General features: G+C 41.8%; 1 pseudogene; it reads left to right on the top strand.

The window, feature by feature from the left end:
- The first annotated feature begins 3,705 nt into the window (after positions 1-3,705).
- LOC786157 (protein BEX2-like) lies at positions 3,706-4,375 on the top strand (annotated as a pseudogene).
- The last annotated feature ends 1,494 nt before the right edge of the window (positions 4,376-5,869 follow it).

The raw sequence follows: 5,869 nt of genomic DNA, 5'->3' as shown, positions 1-5,869 counted from the left end.
AGTCAAGGCTATGGTTTTTCCAGTGGTCATGTATGGATGTGAGAGTTGAACTGTGAAGAAGGCTGAGCGCCGAAGAATTGATGCTTTTGAATTGTGGTGTTGGAGAAGGCTCTTGAGAGTCCCATGGATTGCAAGGAGATCCAACCAGTCCATCCTAAAGGAGATCAGCCCTGGGATTTCTTTGGAAGGAATGATGCTAAAGCTGAAACCCCAGTACTTTGGCCACCTCATGCGAAGAGTTGACTCATTGGAAAAGACTCTGATGCTGGGAGGGATTGGGGGCAGGAGGAGAAGGGGACGACAGAGGATGAGATGGCTGGATGGCATCACTGACTCGAGGGACGTGAGTCTGAGTGAACTCTGGGAGTTGGTGACGGACAGGGAGGCCTGCTGCTGCTGCTAAATCTCCTCAGTTGTGTCCAACTCTGTGCGACCCCATAGACGGCAGCCCACCAGGCTCCCCCGTCCCTGGGATTCTCCAGGCAAGAACACTGGAGTGGGTTGCCATTTCCTTCTCCAATGCATGAAAGTGAGAAGTGAAAGTGAAGTCGCTCAGTAGTTTCCGACTCTTAGCGACCCCACGGACTGCAGCCTACCAGGCTCCTCCATCCATGGGATTTTCCAGGCAAGAGTACTGGAGTGGGGTGCCATCTCGGCATGCTGCAATTCATGGGGTCGCAAAGAGTCAGACACGACTGAGCGACTGAACTGAACTGAATATTCCATGAATAAATATACCTCATCTTCTTTAGCCGTTCATCTGTCAATGAACACTTAGGTTGCTTCCATGTCTTGGGTATTGCAAATAGTGTTTCAGTGAACATCTGGGTGTGTGAGTCTTTTCAAATTACAGTTTTCTCCAGATGTATGCCCAGGAGTGGGATTGCAGGATCAGATGGTAACTATATTTTAATTTCTTTAAGGAAACTCCATATTGTTCTGCATAGTGGCAGCACCAATTTACACTCCCACTAAGAGTGCAGGAGGGTTCCTTTTTCTCCACACCCTCCCCAGCATTTATTTGCAGACTTTTTCATGATCTCCATACTGACTTGTGTGAGGTGATAGCTAATTGCAGTTTGGATTTGCATTTCTCTCTGATAATTAGCAATATTGAGCATCTTTTCTTGTGTCTGCTGGCCATCTGTATGTCTTCTTTGGAGAAATATCTATTTAAGTCTTCCGACTGAGATTTTATTAATAGACCTTCCAATAAATACATCATTTGTCTCTTGACAAGATCCTGGCTCTTCATTCTGTCATTTGGTCCGGTGCTTCTCACATGGGAATCACTCACAGATCTTGTTAAAAGGCAGATTCTTATTCAGAGAACTGGGGTGGACCTTGAAATTCTGCATCTCTAACAAGTCCTTGAGTAAATGGATCTTCCAGAGGCCACACTTTCAGTAGCAGAAATCTAGTAATTGGTTATTGTTGTCATTTGATAGGTATTTTAAGCTGAATAAAAGAATGATTAGATGAACAAGTTGGGTGCAATGCTGCATCTGTTGACACTGGTGGAGGAAGCCATGCCCTCGTCACACCTATCTTCTAATCACTTACCTCTGAGGTCCCTGTGTGGTTACAGCAGACCCACCTGGTCACATCTGGAAGCTCACAGCTGGCTGGACATCTTTATCTTTGTCCTCCTTGCCAGAGCCATCCTGTTGATTCTCATCATCTCTGGTTAATACTGTTTATAAAAAATAGCAACTGCCACAACCAACCTCCAAGAAATTGAATTCACACACATGAATACTTTTTTCTTCACAGATAAAAGTAAAACACATACTTTCTACACCAGCACTGATCCCCTCAAGGGACAATTCTTGCTGAGTGAGAGATGCTGAAGAAGTTAATGGTTTGCCGAACAGTAATTCTTGTTTGCTCAGATCATGTACAGTCTTGAACAAACAGGTTCTATGCACAGAGGTAAGGTCATGCTCTAAGAGATTATTCAAAACAAGGCACAGCTCAAGGCAAAATACACCTAACTGTCCATAAACAAATCAAGCTGTCAGGAGATCTGAGGTCCTTTTTATATGTAGCTTAACAACAGACACTTTTTGAGCACCTACTAAGTGCCAGACACTTTGCTGGCCATGATTATGTACACAGTAAAATCTCACTAAGTTCAAACTTGAATAAATTGGATACTGTAATAATTTGGGCAGATGCTAACCTGCATTTGATTATTTTACTATGTGAAAGGATTTACTTTGTCAATAATAGGTCAATAAGTTTGCAAAAATGCTACTGAAGAGAATAAATGATTTCCAAGACTTTTTAATCAAGTCTTGTTTGTTTTTTTGATGTTGAACTGTTTATTTTTTTGGGATTTTAACCTCTCATCTGCCATATCATTAGCAAATATTTTCTCTCATTCAATAGGTTGTCTTTTTGTTTTGTCAATGATTTCCTTTGCTGTGCAAAAGCTTTTAAGTCTGATTAGGCCACATTTGTTTATTTTTACTTTTATTTCCTTTGCTTTAGAAGACAAATCCGAAAAAGTATTGCTACGATTTGTGTCAAAGAGCATTCAGCCTATGTTTTCTTCTAGGAGCTCCATGGTTTTCAGACTTACATTTAGGTCTTTAATCCACTTTGAGTTTATTTTTGGGTATAGTGTGAGAAATTGTTCTCACTTCATTCTTTTACAAATAGCTATCCACTTTTCCTAGCACCACTTATTGAACTTCTCAAGTGTTTTAGAAAACCACATTTAGGTATTGACCATGGAGTCACTAGTTGATTAATTATGTTGATTATTGTGCCAATTAAAAACATTCTTATAAATGCCATGTGATATTCTAGATTATATCTTGGGATAGAAAAACTGTGAAATCTGAATAAAGTGTCTAGTTTAATAGTAATAGATCAGTTCAGTTCAGTTCAGTTGCTCGGTCGTGTCCGGCTCTTTGCAACCCCATGAACCGCAGCATCCCAGTCCTCCCTGTCCATCACCAACTCCCAAAGTCCACCCAAACCCATGTCCATTGAGTCAGTGATGCCATCCAACCATCTCATCCTCTGTCGTCCCCTTCTCCTCCTGCCCTCAATCTTTCCCAGCATCAGGGTCTTTTCAAATGAGTCAGCTCTTCGCATCAAGTGGCCAAAGTATTGGAGTTTCAGCTTCAACATCAGTCCTTCCAATGAACACCCAGGACTGATCTCCTTTAGGATGGACTGGTTGGATCTCCTTGCAGTCCAAGGGACTCTCAAGAGTCTTCTCCAATGCTACAGTTCAAAAGCGTCAATTCGTCTGTGCTCAGCTTTCTTTATAGTCCAACTCTCACATCCAATATGCTAATAGTAATAGTAAATAGTAATGTGCCAGTGTTGGCACACATACAACATTAAAATGTTAACACAGAAAAATCTGGGTGAAGTGTGCTTTAGAATTCTCTAGACTATCTTTGTAACTTTTCTATAAATATAAAATTATTACAGGATTTTAAAGTTCATTTAAAGAAATATTGTACATTCATGAAGTCTGATTCCCCAAGAATTCCTAGTAGCAACAAGAGAAACTGTTTATTGAACCCATATAACAGTTGGCATATTGCAAAGTGCCCCTCCTATGTTTTCACAAAATGCTGTGAAGTAGGTATGGTCGGTTATCTTAATTTTCTAGAAACTTGTCCAAAGACACACAAAGTGTGTGTGTCAAAAATGGATGGAGTCAGACCCGACGGTCACCTGCTTGCTTCTTGGTACCTGCTCCGCCTGGCACTGAGGGGAGTGCGGGCCGGGGCGGCCCCCAAGAATGGCAGGCGCGAGGGGAGCAGGTCTGCGAGCGGAAGTGTTGCAGCGGCACACGTGCAGCAACAATCGGGAGGAGCAGGAGACAGCAAGGATAGGCCCAGGAGCAATGGCGTCCAAAGAGGAACAAGCAGTAAAACATCGAAACATGGAAGATGCCAACCAGAAGAATGAAAAAGAAAGATGGAAAGGATCAAGATGCTAATAAAAGAGAACCTATGGCCCTCCTTTCGGGTGCTAGTGAATATTATGTACCTAGAGGAAATCCTAGGCGGTTCCGTGTTAGGCAGCCCATCCTGCATTATAGATGGGACGTGTCTCAGAGACTTGGCGAGCCACAGGCAAGGATGAGAGAAGAGAATATGGAAAGGATTGGGGAGGAGGTGAGGCAGCTGATGGAAAAGCTGAGGGAAAAGCAGTTGAGTCATAGTCTGCGGGCAGTTAGCACTGACCCCGCTTACCATGAGCATCATGATGACTTTTGCCTTATGCCTTGAATCCTGATGTTTTCCCTGAAGTTAGGAGACTCTTACTTCCTAAACTTAGATGTTCTTGACTTACCTTTGTTGTAAAGGTTTTGGTGTTAAGCTTGTTTCTTGCCCATTTCCTATTACCAGCTTCTAATTGAATGTTGTGTTTTTGACCCAATCTGTAAGTTTCTATCAGCAGGAAGGTTTTAACTGTTGCATGGAGAAATGTTCATTATATATTGTGAAGTTAATAAAACAGTTTAAAAAAGCAAAAAAAAAAAAAAAAAAAAAGGATGGAGTCGGCATGTAACAAGTTCTGTCTTCTGTCTAATCCTGAAGCCTAGGCTCTCAGCAGCTCCACCACTCCACCTTTTTGCCTGTCTTAGTTTGAATTTCTCTGTGTAAAGGAAAGCTATCACTTATTCACATGGACACTTATCTTTTATTTGAGTTGGTGAAACGAACCCAATTACTTGCACTGCACTTTTAAGCAAACCAGAGTATCATTTTGAAAGTAACCAAATTTAACACACAGTAAAGTTGTCCACCTTTCTGCTTTGTTAAACTGGGCTCTGATTTTCCCAGAGGAGGGACTGGGAGAAGAGGCTGAGTGAGGCATCTATCTCAAGGAGCTTGGGTTGCTCACAGATCCAAGCAATAGGCCCTTTCTCCTTGGTTCCTCTCTTCTTTGCCCATCATGTGCTCACCTTGAGATGCTGGGCCAGATGCCCAGAGTTCTTCTCACACTTTTCAGTCAGGCTTTGAACATAGATGGTTTACTCAGAAATGGAAAAAGTTAGCCTGCTACAGTATAACACATGGTCCTGGGTCAAGAATGCCAGCTCTGTATGCAGCAGGAAGAACTGGCTTGCTTAACACAGCTATTGGAGAAGCCATAGAATTGTCTTTATCCCCAGGTATCACTCCCACTGCTCCAGCAAGATGCCTGTGATCAATTAATTCATGTTAAATGCAGCACGCTGTCACGGCACACATTCTTCTCACAGCATCTCACTATTTTGCTCAGGTACATCCCTTGACACATTTCATGGGTCTGTGCACCCCGCTGGAGTTTGGCCCAATTTCATCCATCACTCATTCATTTATGAAGAAACGAAAATTATTACACAGCAGAGTTCCCACCCTTTCCCCTATCTTGACAGCCACAGAGGATTGTGTAATTGTGAATCATTGAGAAGGATGCTGTCATTGCCAGATGAATGGTTCTTTGGTCTTTCTAGATACAGAATCAGAAAGAAAGGGGAAGAGTAGGAAGAGGCATATTAACCAGCAAGAAAAGGTTTTTGAAGAAGACTGCAGAGTGGGGCAGTTTTAGTGAACGAAACACAGTAACAGTCTTTAAGCCCCTTAAGAAAGAACTGGGGCTTAAAGAAATACCATCTACACTATTTTTCCATTCTTGGTGTTTAGAAAAATACAAATTAAGGACCAGTCTTAAATGGATTAAAGTCTTGGGTATAAGCTGAAACCATAAAACTCTTAGAAGAAAACATAGGTGGTAAGCTACTTGACATTGATTTTGGCAATTTTTTTTTTTTTGACACCAAAAGAAAAAGCAAAAATAAACAAGTGGAGCTACTTTAAATTAAAAAAGCTTCTGCACAATAAAGGAAACC

The sequence above is a fragment of the Bos taurus genome, chromosome 26 (genome assembly GCF_002263795.3).
Source record: "Bos taurus isolate L1 Dominette 01449 registration number 42190680 breed Hereford chromosome 26, ARS-UCD2.0, whole genome shotgun sequence".
Taxonomy (NCBI): Eukaryota; Metazoa; Chordata; class Mammalia; order Artiodactyla; family Bovidae; genus Bos; species Bos taurus.
The sequence above is the reverse complement of the archived record's forward strand: the minus strand, read 5'-3'. Positions and strand labels throughout refer to the sequence as shown.